Genomic DNA, 17003 nt, shown 5'->3' with positions numbered 1-17003 from the left:
ATAAAGAAAACAGAGACAGTCAGAGAGGTATGGAAAAGTGGTTCAAATAGTCTTGGGGATACCTCTCAACAGGGATTCTCCAAGAGTAAGCCACCTACCACCAGGAGAGCTGGCTAAAACACACATTCCTAGGGCACACTGGCACACCCCCGAATTACTGCATCACACTGATGAGGATGAATTAGAGACCTGAATCTGTCTAGCAGTAAGAAACCCCAGTTGGTTGACAAGTTCTTGATGTTCAGAAACTTTGTTTTCAGCTTCCTATAGCTCAGAGGTCCCCAACCATTTCGGCACCAGGGACCAGTTTCGTAGAAGACATTTTTTCCACGGCTGGGATGGGGGGGAACGGTTCAGGGCGTAATGCGAGCGATGGGTAGCGGCATTTCGCTCGCCCGCCACTCACCTCCAGCTGTGCGGCCCGTGGGGTGTGTGGGAGGTTGGGAGACCCCTGCTATAGCTTGTATCTTGAAGATCAGCTGTTGTAGGTTTCACTCTAAAATCTCCAGATGAACTTTTGCTAAGTTACTATCACTCCAAGAAAATTCAGACTGGCAGGTTCAACCCTGTATGTAATAAAATATTTGGAAAGCACTTTGAGCTTTGTAGAATGGGAAAAATGTGTTTTATGAAATGCAGTGAAAATGAATCTCTTCTGAGAGGAATGGGTGGTATTTATGTTAGGTATTCAAAAGTCGAACCACATTGATCTGCCTTTCGAAGTAATTACATTGATCTCTGGAGTGTACAGAAATGTATTGTTTATTCCCTGTGGATATTTTCAAAACCTCTTTTAAAAAACCAAAGCAGTTTTCTTCCTCTAGTCTGAGTCACAAAGGAAAACATCTTCCTGAATTGCAGCTAATTATCGTGAGTAATGTGTGTGTGTGCACACGCGCGTGCGTGTGTGCTCTCTAGAACCTCCTGAAGTGAATTTTCTGGGTTTAATTTATTTATTTATTTTACATCTTTATTAGAGTATGATTGCTTTACAATGGTGTGTTAGTTTCTGCTCTATAACAAAGTGAATCAGTTATACATATACATATGTTCCCATATCTCTTCCCTCTTGCATCTCCCTCCCTCCCACCCTCCCTATCCCACCCCTGTAGGTGGTCACAAAGCACCGAGCTGATCTCCCTGTGCTATGCGGCTGCTTCCCACTAGCTATCTATTTTACGTTTGGTAGTGTTTATATGTCCATGCCACTCTCTCACCTTGTCCCAGCTTACCCTTCCCCCTCTCTATGTCCTCAAGTCCATTCTCTAGTAAGTCTGTGTCTTTATTCCTGTCTTACCCCTAGGTTCTTCATGACTTTTTTTTTTTCTTAAATTCCATATATATATGTGTTAGCTGGGTTTTATTTTAAATGAGAATTTTTTGGTATAGTCAAAAGTTTGCTCTTTTAAACTCACCTGTTTTAAAATATTTTAAAATGGATAATATACTAAGATAACCACTCTAACTTCAACTGAGTATACAGAATAAAATATAACCATTGCTTTAAGACTTAGCACAATCCGTGTGAAAATATATTCTGTACAGAGTTTGAAGTAGTGGCTTCTTCAGGACCCACTGAGGACAATTGGCCCCTACAGTACATGAACCTAGGCATCTTTGCTCTTTGAATATTTGTACCTACATTGTATGGTTTTCTTATTTTTTCCTTACTTTCAATTGTTATTTTATGTCACTATCAATACACCAAAGCAGTAGGGAGGACTCTTTCTATTTCTAATCTGCGGAAGTCTTGGAAGTTGATAACCACATTTAGTCTGTTAGAAATGTGTATAGAACAAGGAGAGTAGGGGTCCCGTGGAGTTAAGGAATGCTGCATTAGTGAAGTAGCAGATACTTCGCAATATCTACTCTGCCAATGCTTTCTAATTATTTTCTCATTCTTGATTGTTTTTCCAAAAGGTGAAACTGCAGGTAGTTGAATTGTGGGTAGTTGAACTATTAGTTCAAGCAAATCTTCCTAATCTACTTTACTTGTGATTATAATCATAATATTTCTAGAAAAGATTTGTGGCCCCCTCCAATTATATAAGTCTTCTTAATAATAGTAGAACGTATTTTCTTTCTTAAATAAATCTAAATGTGCTTCAGAGTTTTCATTGATAAGAAAGCGTATCTGTATTATTTTCTAGGCATATATGTATATGTACATACACACATATAAATGCACATATGTGAGTGTGTATTTAATATGGGGCAGAGTGAAAAAGGAGCTCATTCTTCCACTTTGGGAAATGACTTCACATGCATCTGCTTTCTTTGAGTTACTTTCATTGCTTAATTATCTTTATCAAGGTCATGAAAAGGTAGAAATGCCAACAGAAGCAGGAATAAGGGTACTTTACAAAGGATCAGTACACCAGGACTGGAGCTGTTTGTCTGCTCTCTCCGGGGCAGGATAGGGGAGTTGCTGAACAAAAGTAGCCATTTCCCAGAACAAACAATGGCATTCTCTGTGACCTGGAGCACAGCTGGCAACCCTGGATGCTCAGACATAACTCCCTCCCGTGCTGACTTTTCCTCCAGCCACGTCTACAGTGCCAGCAACTCAGACACGTTGAGCATCTTACTGTTTCTTTTTGATTTTAAAAAAACATTTCTTCTAATGGAAAAAAATTAGCATTTTCTTATTACTTTTCTTTTAACTAAAGAACAACTTTGGTAAATTTATAAATCTCTAAATACATGGAGTTTGTTTGTTGGGACTTTTATCTGGAATTACTAAATACCCACGTGACCAGGTGCTCCAGGAGGGTGAAGACAGGATTTGCTTTGCTCAACATGGTCTGTCTAGCATGGCCCAGTGCCTGGCACACAGTAGGCCCACGCTAAACATTGTTCATCAACTGACTGATGATAGTTACAAACAGAAGCTCATCTGTGGGTGGAGATTAAGGTTAGCCATTACAGGGATCAGTTGGATCACAACATAAATGAGATTTTTTGTGTGTCTCTTACTGATTTATTTCCTCTTGTTCCCCTTACACAGCTTTGAAAACATATTTTAAATTTCATGAGGAGCAAATGACATGTTCCACTATGCCATCTAAAATCTCCTTCTCTGAATTCAGGTTTCATCTTAAGTGTAGAAAAAGTGATACAGGCTCACTGTAGAAAAAGTAAATACAGAAAAGTATTTTTTTGAAAATACCCATAATCTCACTGCCCAGAAATAACAACCACTAAAATGTTTGTTGTTTCCTTATATTTTTCTGTATTTACATCTTTAATTTATATCTACATTCACATAATTGGACATTGTAAATATAATTTCATATTCTGCTTTTAAAGTTAATGTTATTTCTTAAGCATATGCAATATCATTAAAACCTCTTTAAAAAAGCATAATTTTGATAGCCATGTTGTATTCTATCATAGAGAGATGCCCCATAATCAAGTAAAATTCATTTTTCTATTGTTGAGTATTTAGGTCATATGGAATATTTTATCTTTATGACCATCTTTGCACATAATGTTTGTGAACATCAGAGTACTTTCTTGGAACACTTTCCTAAAAATATACTTGATTATTTTTAAGGCTTTGTTTGATTAAGTATTGCCATATTGCTTTCTGGTTTATTACAATTAGTAGATTAAACTTCTATCAACAGTGAATGAGACTCTAATAGTAGCTGATAGCAGCTACCTTTTTTGTTGAAGTCTTATTATCTGCCAGATACCATGCTAAATGCTTTACATGTATTATCTCATTTAACTTTATCCATAACAATATAAAGTAGGTATTATTTTATACCCATTTACAGATGACAAACTGAGGCACAAAGAGGTTACATAAGTTTCCCAAAGTCATACAACCAGATTTTTGGACCCAATGATCTGAAACCAGAGCCCTGGCCCTCACTATACTGAAGGAATCTATGGCAGCATTAAAAGGTACACCTTATATCCAGTATTTTAATTCTTTGCTAATTTCACAGAAGAAAAAACAGTATCTCATTGTTGTTTCTAAGTTTCATTATTTTAATATTAGCAACTTTATGTGCTTTGCTTATATAGTTATTTAGCCAGTTGTTTTTCTTCCAGTGTGAATTGTGTGTTTCCATCATTTGCTACTTAGTGACTTATTTTTGAATATAAACTTACTAAGTATTAAAAATATTCTCATTTGTCTGTGCCTGGACTGTTGTGGCTCAATACGGTTCCTGTTTGGCATTTAACTGTATTTACGATATTTTGGATATATGAAACTTCTTCATTTTTAAGCAGCTGAATATATTGTGATTCCTTCCATCTCTTTTATGCCCAGAAAGTAGTTCCATATCCAGATACCAGATCGATGTTAACTTAAATTTTCTTTAAAAACTACGTGCTTTCCTGGAAAAGGAAAGTCTTACTGATAGCCTCGGGTTTCTTCTATTTGTCTGAGACTGCATTGTTAGAATCAAAGTGGAAACAAATATTTTCTAATATTTTTGGTACACTGAAAACACAATTCATAGAAGTTTCAAGGTAGCAATTTTGTCTGTCCCTCCCACCCCTCCCCGCCAAGAAGGGGAAAACAAAGAAAGCATAGGTACACATTGCCGATAACAATCTGATACAAAGGATTGGGTTTTGGTTCCGGGCATTCTGTTTTGGTATCACCAACGTAGGTTCCCCCTTCCTGGCACTGTAATACACTTGGACTGGTTCTCGGTATAAGACGCCAAAAGACTACAGTTACTCATGAGGTGTTACTTTTAAAATTTAAGCCCTAACAGGATGTAGTTCTAATTGGAAATATCTGCCTTCTGAGCTAGATCACTGTAGAGTAGTCTTTGTTTACAAAGCATCTCATTAAATGGCAACAAAGCCTCCTAATGCCACAATTAGGGCTCCTTTCATTTTGCCAACACTATTTGCTGATAATTCTTCCCGTAAAAGCTTTGACATAAACCACTTTTTCTTCATTCTACTAACTTGTATCAACCTATTTGGGAGTATAATATTCTGTTTAAAAAGAACGTATTTGGGGGAGACAGTGCAAAGCTTCTTCATCCACTCTAAAATCTAAGCCTAAAATTATTTACATGCAATTTTCAGTGATTTATTAATAAATTATCAACTAAAGTAGGGCTGATGTTGAAAAGGGTAGATTTGCTATTGGTTACTGATGTGCCAGGAAAAGAAAACCTATAATTATAAACAAGACACAGGCAACCATGGTAACAGAGAGATCTACTTTTCAGAACAAAAAAAAAATTTTCAAAAACAACTAACGTTCCTTAATGTTTGACTAGTTGTCACAAGCAATTCCAATGGCCTCTGTTACATTTTTTAAGAAGTTAATGTCTAGATAACTATAGCTCTAGACCCATTAACTTTAGACTAGCTATATGGACCTGGGTTTTACTGACTTTAGATTTTAAAATCCTGCAACTGTTTTTTGATCCAATTTTAGACTATTCTATAATGTAAGTAACTTATCAACAAACAGTCAATAATGTGGAAGTTACATAGTGATTTATAATGCATTATAGGATAGTGAGCAATTACTCTTTTAAAATAATAACTGTAATGGGAATCAAAATGGTTTTCCAAATATAATGAACAGTCACTCTCATCCAGCTACTTTTCATACCACAAGACTAGAAGATATTTCACAAATTATCTGGACCAGCTTTGAAACTAAATCCAAGAAACTGAAGGGAATAAAAATCACTTCCCAGAATACCCTAATCAGAGATAATTATTCATAGCAACAGCTAAAATTTATTGAGCACCTACTAGATGCCTGAGAGTTTCCAATCAACTGACATTGATTTCTCAGGTGCTGTGTTGTCCTCATTTCATGCGTAAGAAAAATGAGGCTTAGGGAGTCAAGTAACTTGTTTAAAGTTAACCTTCTGGTAAGGGGCAAGCCTGGGACTTAAACTTGACCTGTCTGAGTTCAGGATTCAAGCTCCTAACTCCTATGTAATAAATAAGTGTCAACCACATTTTGCCAACCCATCCTAGGTACATGACTATTAATAAGGCTGACTCTTCCACCCTTCCCTAAGCTTCATTCAGTCAACATAGTGTTCAAGATATCTGGGAAATTGGGATCCCACAAAAGATGCCAGGAGTGACCCAATTAGCCAAGATCACTTACCTTTAAAGATAACTAAGACTGTTTGAAGGTCTCTTATTTTTGGAATAAAGGACCCCGCCTCCCTCAGAGTAATGCACTACCTTTTACATAGAATTTTTTCTGTGTGGGAATAGAGTTCAAGGTGGCCCGGAATAGCTTTTAATGGGATTTTTTTTTTTTCATGACACATGGAATGTCCGTGTGTGACTAATTTATAGCCATTCTTTAAGCAAATAGTGGACCAGAACTCCAAATACTAAGTGTACCTCTCAGGCTTTTTGATGCCCATTCTCTCTTGCCATAAAAACATTGCCAATTTCTTGATGGTGTTAATGTACTGTATTACATAAGATGGTATCATTGGGGAAAGCTGAGTGATGAGAACATGGGACCTCTCTGTACTGGTTTTGCAACTTCTTATCAGTTTATAATTATTTCAAAGTAAAAAAGTTTTAAACTATTGCCAAGTCTCCATTTTGCCTGGGAAATGAACTTCTGATTTTTGCAGCTGGTAACTTTCAAGGTTCCTCTTGGGGAATTGGCCATGGGTTTGAAGAATCACTGATGTGTGAGACGGGCACGATTTGTTAGCATACAAGGAACAACAGAGCGTGTCCATAAACCTGCATCAGAGGGGTCAACCACATGCCCTTCTCCAGGAATCCAGCTGAGGGCCAGGCTGCCTCTGAAAAGCCTCATTAGAAATGAAAGTCAGCCTGTTGTGGAAGAATCCCAGCTACCTCTGGTGCCACTAACACCCCTGAACAAGAAGAACTCACCAGGTGACAGGATGAGCCAGAGATTCCTTCCTGCAGGGGAGGAATTTGCCGAACTCCTCGCCTGACTGCTGCCTCTGCATGTTTACTGAAATGTATCCGTTTCAAATCCTGACAAGGACAGATCACAGGACTGCTGGGTTCCAGGAACAGAGCGTGCAATAGAGAGAAAAGCAAGGCAATCTTGCACGGGAGATCAAGGCCAGCCTTGAGCAGAGCCTCAGGAGGGTGCAGGTCCCTTGTCACTGGGGGATGGTATGCCCCGTCACCCAGGAAGTTTACTCTCTGTAAAACGCCTTGAGCAACGCCTTGAGCAACTAGGAACAGTTGCTGAAATAAGACAATGATATGAAGAACTGAAGGACGCTAAAGGAAAACATTGAAAGATTTGTTCTGGAGGCATCTGTCTGAAATATGATCATTGCCCTTTTTTTTTTTTTTTCTTTTTTTTTTTTAAGAGGGAGAGGAGGGAAATAAAGGACTAAGTAGCTTCATCCAGTTAATGAGCCTGATCCTGGAAGTTCCTGGACTCACTTTGGCTCATCCTGCCCAGAAATGCTGTGCCAATAAAGGTTTGTCTCCAGTCGGTAGTAGAGGAACCTGTCGAAGGTAGTATTCGGAAAAAAGGCTGCAACTTTGAAAAGATAGTTTCATGCTGCACACAGCATGAATTCAGAGATGGAAGAAGATCTGCTAACAGAATCTTGGAAGACAAATGACAGGGCAAGGAATACAAGGAGCTCTCGCATGAGCCATTTCACAGGCTGCCTCGAAACTGCCTGTTCGTCTTCTGCCGTCAACCAACTAAAAGCCCTGTTGGCCTCTCTGGAAATAGATTGCTAAATAAACCTAAGCTTTTTTGGTTTGAAGGATTGGGGAATCAAAGGGGCAGCAGATTTATTTCATGCCTCTAAATATCATTTATAACATGGCTAAGTGGCCCAGAGTAAAACCACAATAAAGGTGATTCATGCAGGAAACCCATTCTGTTGAGGCAGAAAAGAAAATCCACATTAAACCACAGTCCATTCTGTGCATGGGGGGGAGTTAGATCAAGCCAAGCTCAGTGGATTCCCAGGCACACTGATGGCTGAATGCAATTGCTCTTGTAAAATGGGTATATGAGACTCCTTTATAGTGAGAATGCAGCCTCCAGCTCTGGGAGCAGGGGCACCCCTGACCACGGTGAGTTACCCAGTGGCCCTGCCATGTGGGTATCTGGGACCATATTCGCAGATGGCAGCCAGCCTGAGGATCTATTCAATTACCACAAGCTCCTTGCTGGGAAGTTTTCATCAGCTCCACTATCTACCAAGACAACTGGACCAAGTACAGAAACCCACCTTTGCAAATTGCCCTTAAAGGGGCATCTGTGTGACTGAGTCAGGGATGTCCACTGCCTCTTGGCACTTGGACTCAACCGTAAAGTTGATCACCTGAAAAAGTTGTTGATCCTCACCTTCACCTTCCTTTCTTGCCCTGAAGGTCTAAAGTATTAAAGAATGATGTAAGTGCAAGAACGGGACATAGACATAGAGAACAAAGGTATGGATACCAAGGGGGAAAGGGGTGGGGTGGGAGGAACTGGGAGCCTGGGATTGATACATATACATTATTGATACTACGTATAAAATAGACAACTGATGGGAACATACTATATAGCACAGGGAACTCTACCTAATGTACTGTGGTAACCTAAATAGGAGGGAAGTTCAAAAGGGAGGGGATACCTGTATGTGTATGGCTGATTCATTTTGTTATGCAGTGGAGGCTAATACGACATTGTAAAGTAACTATACTCCAATAAAAATTAATAAAAAAAGAGAAACATATAACCAAAATAAATAAATAAATAAAATTTCAGTAAGCTAAAAAAAAAAAGAACAGGTCATAGAGCATGTGTGACGGCCCACTATTCTCCACGTGACTTTTTTTTTGTGACATTAAATTCCTCCTAGCTTTTTTTCCCTCCTTCAGCTGGCACCACATTTCTTCCCTTTTTCCTTCTGATATCTATCAGTTCTCACACCTGGGCATTGGTAATGATCAAGTGAAATGCTTTCTGTGCCCAAATCCTCACTTTTCAGTGAGAAGTTGACTGGGGCTCCATCATAAGGCCTCCAATTACATTGTAAATTAATCAAACATGTAAAATCTTTTTAGTACATCTGATCTGGGGTTTTCCTTCTCCATTGGTTCTTTCCTTTGCGTTAGTAATGTTGCAACTTCACATATAGCTATTCAATCATAGTGAACGATCTCTAATGCAAGCTGGTTGACAGCAAGGGAGTCTGAAATGGAGACAGTCTGTAACTACACACAGATCAGAGTGGTACTGGCCATAAGTCATTGGTCCTCATCTGTTGTCTTTACTGAAAGCTGACTGTGGTCACTGTGACACATTCTAAAGGGTGGTCTCAACAGCACGTCCAGAGCTGTGATAAAGGTAGTATTCCATCCACGATGAATTTAGCAAAGACAAAACCTCATCAAAGCAAAGCTCCTTCCCTGAAAAAAAGGAAAATCTATTAACTTGTTACACTTTTATCAAAAGTGCTGATGTCCTTAGAGGTAATAGTAAGCTATCTTGTCTATTGACAAAACACTTGAAAACTGGATTTAGATGGGAATCGTTGGCTTTCTTCAAAAATAATTCATGTCTATTACTATGCCAGGAAGGGATGCACTGCAAACACCAGCAATAAAGAAGGCTTATTTTATGGGAAAAGCAATCTGGTAGACTGAAGACAGAACACTAAATTTGTGTGGTCGTGCAAATCTCATAAGCATGAACTAAAACATACTGAGCGCATCAATTAACCAGAGCTCTTATTGGATTTTTTTTTCCTACAAAAATGGTTTCTCATCTCAAAACAGTCAGTATTTTAATTTGTTTCCTTTTCAAAGACTAAGGATGTGCTCCTGCTAACAAGCTGCTGCTCATCAAACTATAAGGAGAGAATTAATTTAATGAAGAGTTTCTATGTAGGAAGAAGCAGTAGGAGGAAAGGGCAACAGTTGGAGCTTCCACCAGGCTGGCTAGGGTTTTACATGCTGGAGAAGCAGCTGGAAATGTGGATGACAGTTTTCAAAGATGGATGATAAGGAAAAGGTCACTGAAATTGAAATGGTGGGTGGGAAAATGGAGCAGACCAGGATAACGTGGCAAAACTGAATCATCTCATGCGTGTTAAAGCTTTTAAGGAACTCTTTCCTTTTTGTTCCAAACAGTTTGCTATTCTCCCTGGTGACTAACTGTCCCACGAATGGCATAGATCATTGGCCCTTTTCTTCCACCCAAATCAATTCTAAAGGCAATTTTTAAAGTTCAGTTTATATGATAGAGGATGTTCCCTTCAGACCCAAGAAAAATTGTGAATGTGTGTCTTTTGCTTAAGTATGATTTTTTTTAAGTGAATGTTTGTTTCCAAACTACCTTAAAAACAGTGTGTGTATTTACAAAACTAACAAACACTATAGCTTGGAAAATTCCTTTGGCACAGACTGGAGCGATCAGCCACAAATGCTCCTGCTTAAAAACTTGACAGCAAGGCAAAGTATTTTATAGGCAAAGTGACATTTTATAATAATGGAATAATAAATGCAGAAGGGAAAATGAAGCAAGGCTGAAATATCATCTCAGATCCATTGGATGCTAAAGAGGGGTGAATCTCAATTAGACTTTTCCTGTTTTTATTGTGCTAATTATTATGGCTAAGACTGAAGCACTCAAACTTGGAGAACTCCAGTATTTCTAATCATGGTGTCACATGTCTCCAATCACTTGTCTATATGAGAATGTGATGATACAGTGCAAAAGCCTTGGCAGCATGCTGAAGTGGATGGAAGAAAGCGATGGGCAAATCACAGGACCACTTTATCAAGCACTTCAATTTGGAACCAAATCAAGCAATGTTTTAATCATCCTGATGAACACAATCCAACCCCAAACATCTAGAACTTGACAGAAATCAGATTACAAATGGAATTAATAAAGACCAAGTAAGTTTACTTGCCTGTCTCCATCTTCCTCCCCTCGATGAAACTCAACTACCAGAGGTGATTTGGGCCAGTTTAGGAAAATCAGCAAGAGTCTATCAATCACTCTTCTATTCCATAGCACAACAATTGTAAAGAGGGTTAAAAAACAAAAAAAACACAAAAAAACCCTGATGTTTAACTCTGGGAAAAAAGAAACAGTCAAGGCTGGTCTTAACACAGTGGTTTTTTAGATTAGGATGAAAAGACAGCCAGGGTAACAAGGAGAGGAAAGTTGGGGTGTGTTTTCACTCAGTTCTAGAGATACGCATCTGCCTTTCTCTAAGTCCTGGTCAAATGTACTTTGGGACAGATGGTAGCTAGACTTATTGTGATGACCATGTCGAAATGTATATAAATATTGAATCACTATGATGTACACCTGAAACTAATATGATACCGTATGTCTATTGTATTTCAATTTTTAAAAATGTATTTTGCGTTCACAATGGACTCCAGACTGGAAAAACCCTGTAAGTCCTCATTTTCATCACTCAGAAACAGATGTTTCCACAAAAGAATAACACAGAAGAAATAAACCAAGGCAACAAGGAACTCAAAATCATCAAATTAGTAGATAAAACAGTGATTTAGCTAAGGTATTAATTATTCAATCATTTGATAGCCATTTATTGATGTCCACTTTATCCAAGGTACTTATGAGGTGATGGAGTACAACTGGAAAAGACTCAAGCGTCTTATCTCTGGATAGTTGGTTTCATTAGGTCTGGAGGGGGGTTTAGAAACAGGTCACTGCTTTTTTTTGTTTGTTTTTAACTACTAAAATAATTCTAAGGATCAGCAAATTGGGAACTCATGACCTGAAACAGTGATTATCAATCTCTTTGTTGTCTGGTAGGTCAGAGAGAGAGCGGTAGGGAGGAATTAGAGCTGATCCAGAGACCATTGATCATAACTCCAGTCTCTGTGGTTGTAGGACAGCAGCTACAAGGTGTGTTGCTGGGGAAGACTCAGGACTCTTGATTCAAACACCATGTTACTGCTTAGAAGCTGTGTGACCAGGATCAAGTCATTAAACTCGAAGAGGAAATTACACCCACTTTCAGAATTGTTCAGCATTCCAAGTGAGATCATAACAAGGCTCTGCCCAGTGCCTGGTCCATCGTAAGGCTGAGTTTCTGTCCTTTTCTTGCATGTGGCGTACCCTCTCTTTTTTCCCTTTTACTTTTAAAAATTGTTTTCATTTTTCATAACCCAATCCCAACCCACATTCTCCATGAAAGCTACTCGATACCCCACTACTCCCACCTCTAAGGCTCACTGACCTCCCTCTTCTGTACTCCTTCAGCCCTCATATTCAGGATCACAAAATCTGATGCTGAATTGTCCTCCAATTACTTCATGAGTATTGCTTTAGTTTTCCTGGCTGGGTTCTTGTTGAGCACTTGGACAATGTTTTCCTCCATAGAGATACAAAAGAATTACTTGTTGGTTGGTCAAAAGTACCTATTGGGCTGCTGCCATAAGAGACATCTAGGGCTTCCCTGGTGGCGCAGTGGTTGAGAATCTGCCTGCTAATGCAGGGGACACGGGTTCGAGCCCTGGTCTGGGAGGATCCCACATGCCACGGAGCAACTAGGCCCGTGAGCCACAACTACTGAGCCTGCGCGTCTGGAGCCTGTGCTCCACAACAAGAGAGGCCACGATAGTGAGAGGCCCACGTACCGCGATGAAGAGTGGCCCCCGCTTGCCACAACTAGAGAAAGCTGTCACACAGAAACAAAGACCCAACACAGCAAAAATAAATAAATTAATTAATAAACTCCTACCTCCAACATCTTCTAAAAAAAAAAGAGAGACATCTAAAGAGGGAGGCGATACCCTCACTTTTCTGTCGGCATAATGCAGTCGAGACCTGCCAACACTGCCACCGCCTCTGGTAGGCATTAGTATTCTGAAAAAATCATCAGAATGCCAGTCTCCTTCCACCCCCACTCATTTATTTTGTTGGAAAAATGCAGGTTTTGCATTTTTCCATGAACCAGATTTTACTCTATGCACAGAGTGAATGCAGCGCCTGTGTTTAGCATCCCAATGTGATAATTACGGATTGTGCTTACTCCGTGGTTAAATCCTACATTTCTACACTAAAACACAAAGGAATGACTAAATACTCTAGCGTGTTATCTTGCCCTTCCTTTCCATTGTGATTTTTTTTCTTATCATCCAGATTGCCCCCATGCTGAACCGTGACTGTAAAAATTACAGAGAAACCTCAGATGTGTATATAACTTGAAAGGTGAGTGACAAGAAGAGGGGAATTGCAGGGACATCTGTGCCAGCAAACACACGAGCATATTGGGAAGAGGTAGCAGTGTGTGTATATCTGTGTGTGTGTGTGTGTGTGTGTGTGTGTGTGTGTGTGGAACAGTATGCCTATGGAGAAAAGAGATTTTTTGTTTTTAATGAGAAACAAAAGCTGGGTTATGTAAGCAGCATGGTTCAAAATGGCTTGTATAGCAAGAATGGAAACAGGGTATGAATATTAATAAGTAAAATGGAAGAAGTGTTCATTTGCAAGGAGGAAGTGAAGATGAAATTCTGAATATCATTTGACCACAATTTTATCCAGGAAGCTTTAGATGTGTAGATCACATAATATATCATACAAATTCAAACCCAACTAACCCCATTGCCTAAATTTCCCCCTTCAGCACACTAATAACCAGTTTATTAATACTTCCACATATTACTCAGCCAATTTGCCTTAAACAAATTAGAATTTTGCATCTCTGAAGACCTAAAAGTGAAAGAAGAAAGAAATAACAAAACAAGAACCATATATAAAAATTAACTCCAAATGGATCAAAGGATTAAATGTAAGAGCCAAAACTATAAAACTCACACAAGGAAACATAAGGGTAAATCTTTGTGACCTTGAGTTGGACAATGGATTCTTAGATATGACCCCAAAACATAAGCAAGGTAAGAAGAAAAAATAGACATGTTGGGCTTCTTTGAAATTAATTAGGTACTTTCAAAAGACACTATCAAGAAAGTGAAAAGACAACCCACAGAATGGGAGGAAATATTTGCAAATCATGTATCTGATAAGGGCCTTGCATCTAGAATATACAAAGAACCCTTATAACTCAGTAATAACAAGTAACCCAATTAAAAATTGGCAAAGCATCTGGGGTTTCCCTGGTGGTGCAGTGGTTGAGAATCTGCCTGCTAATGCAGGGGACACGGGTTCGAGACCTGGTCTGGGAGGATCCCACATGCCGCGGAGCAACTAGGCCCGTGAGCCACAACTACTGAGCCTGCGCGTCTGGAGCCTGTGCTCCACAACAAGAGAGGCCGCAATAGTGAGAGGCCCGTGCACTGCGATGAAGAGTGGCCCCTGCTTGCCACGGCTAGAGAAAGCCCTCGCACGGAAACGAAGACCCAACACAGCAAAAATAAATAAATAAATTAATAAACTCCTACCCCCAACATCTTCTAAAAAATAATAATAATAATAAAAATTGGCAAAGCATCTGAATAGACATTTCTCCAGAGAAGATAAACAAATGGCCAGTACACACATGAAAAGATGCCCAACATCACTAGTCATTAGGGAAATGCAAATCAAAACCACAGTGAGATACCACTTCACATTCACTAGAATGGCGATAAAGGCATACCTTGGAGATATTGCAGGTTTGACTCCAGACCACTGAGATAAAGTGATTAGCTCAATAAAGGGAGTCACACAATTTTTTTGATTTCCCAGTACATGTAAAAGTTATGTTTACACTACACTGTAGTCTATTAAGTGTGCAATAGCATTATGTCTAAAAGACAATGTACATACCTTAATTTAAAAATACTTCATTGCTAAACATCTGACAACTCAGGGTTGCCACAAACTTTCAATATTTAAAAATGCACTCTCTGTAAAGCACAATAAAATGAGATATGCCTGTAACTCAAAAGTCAGGTAGTAATAAGTGTGGGTGAGGATACGGAGAAAATGCAACCCTCATACACTGCTAGTGGGAATGTAAAATGGTGCAGCTGCTTTGGAAAACAGTTTAGCAGTTCCCCAGACAGTTAAACATAGAATTGACATTTGACTCAGTAATTCCACTCCAGATATATACTCGAGATAAATGAAAACACATGTCCACACAATAATTTGTACACAAATATTAATAGTAGCATTACTGATAATAGCCAAAATGTAGAAACAACCCAAATATTCATCAATTGATGAATGGACAAACAAAATGTGGTTATCCATACAATGGGATATTAATCAGCCATAAAAAGGAATGAAGTACTGATTTCATGCTATATCGTGGATAAACCTTGAAAACATTGTGCTAAGTAAAAGCAGCCAGTCACAAAAGACCACATGTCATATGATTCCATTTATATAAAATGTCTACATAGGCAAATTCCTAGAGATAGAGAGTTGAGTAGTGTTTGCTTAGGTCTGTGGAGAATATAATCGTGACAGCTAAAAAGATGTGGGGTTCCCTTTTGAAGTGATGAAAAATGTTCTACAATTGACTATTACGGTGGTTGCACAGCTCTGTGAATATACCGAAACCCACTGAATTGCGTACTTTAAATGGGTAATGCATGTGAATTATTATTTCAATAACACTTTGCAAAAGAAAAAAAAAGAAAGAGAGAAGAAAAAGGAAAAATGAAGCAATCAGCATGATCTTGGACTCTGTTAGAAGCTCAAACTACCAAATAAAACCGTATCAATGAAATTGTTAGTGAATTAAATGATAGAACAAAATGAAGAGAAAATGCTCACATGAAACCCCATCCCAACCTCTAATCCATCCCCTAAAGCTCATGCACCATGATGTGAATTTCAACGTTGGGCTCTTACATACGTGAGATTTTCTTCCTCAAGCAGAACTTTGATCCTCCATACATTTGTCTTGAAAATTGGAAGCCTCAAAGTGAAGTTGGTGTCAAATGGCCGACTACCAGGTGGCATTCGTCACAGTGTTCAACCTCTGGAGCCTAAACCTGATAGTATTTTTGTTGAGTAATCTCCCAGAATTTGATTAGGAAATCAGTGAATCTCGAGAATGAGATCAAATGACCAAATCTTAACTCCTGAATCAGGGATAGTAAGGGCAAAGATTAAATATACTTCAACCTGTTCAGGGAATCTAATTAGCCCAGAATGGATCTCTAGGCCAGTATTTTCAAACTGTGCCCTGTGGAGGTTACTGTGGGGAGAGAGCCCAGGAGGATATGCTTCAGGGCCTCCCCCAGAGAATCTCTGCTTCTACCTGTTCTAAATACAGAGTTTCCGCTTAAAGAAGAGATTTAGCAGATTTTTGGCTAAAACAAGTATTGAAACCTAGGGATCTAGACCATATTAATTCACAGAAGCATCCTCACAAGGTTTTTGGCAAAAAATAGATTGCATTCAGGTCCTGATATCACTCACAGAGGAAACCTCACCAGCTCACAGAAGACCTGCTTCCTACAAAGGAGCCTCACCCAAAATATTTCTGGGAGGGTCCTGGAGGCATTTTGCATACTCTCAAGAACAAGTCAACATTTATTCACTCACAAAGCATCACCTCTGTGCCTGGCACAATGCAAGTATCTGCCATGCTTCAGGTCAGGAGTTCCTGCCCTTCCCTCATCCTTGACTTAGTTTTTTTGGCTAGACAATACTAACACTTCCAACCATGAGGACAGCCTATCTTTCTAGTCACTTTTGACCAGCTACTAATAAAAACAAAATGCCCTAACACCTTGATGTTTCCTTGAGGAAACATGATTCTCCCTAATCCTTCCAACACAAATACATACCAAGAAGATTTTCTGGCTCTTAAAAAACGATCGTCTTAGGTCAGAGATAAAGCTAGATTTTCATCATGTAGCTTTAGACTATGGGGTTTCTAATATTAATGGACTACCTGTTGTTTGCAGAATAAACAGGCTTTTGAAAATCTAACTTCCAAAACCAGCCATTGCTGGTTTCATGTGGAATCTAACTAGCAGTTTCTGACTTGGCCTCACCCAGCTTCCCACTAAAATACCCATGGGGACTCAGAACAATGAACCCTCAGACAGACAACCCACCCATTACCAGAGTATGTATGGCAACTGCA

The 17003-nt window shown here is 39.1% G+C and overlaps 1 long non-coding RNA gene across 1 annotated transcript in view; it reads left to right on the top strand.

Moving 5' to 3' along the window:
- The window catches only part of LOC114901515, a 154698-nt gene extending 142382 nt beyond the window's left edge, over positions 1 to 12316 (top strand). Inside the window, exons 3-4 of the long non-coding RNA XR_003795184.1 lie at positions 3783 to 3912; positions 11843 to 12316. This is a non-coding gene — a long non-coding RNA (uncharacterized LOC114901515). The remainder of the gene's footprint in view (positions 1 to 3782; positions 3913 to 11842) is intronic.
- The last annotated feature ends 4687 nt before the right edge of the window (positions 12317 to 17003 follow it).

Source organism: Monodon monoceros, unplaced genomic scaffold (assembly GCF_005190385.1).
Source record: "Monodon monoceros isolate NGI ecotype Baffin Bay Population unplaced genomic scaffold, NGI_Narwhal_1 Super_Scaffold_2, whole genome shotgun sequence".
In the NCBI taxonomy this organism is placed as follows: Eukaryota; Metazoa; Chordata; class Mammalia; order Artiodactyla; family Monodontidae; genus Monodon; species Monodon monoceros.
This window is presented reverse-complemented; position numbering and strand designations above follow the sequence as displayed.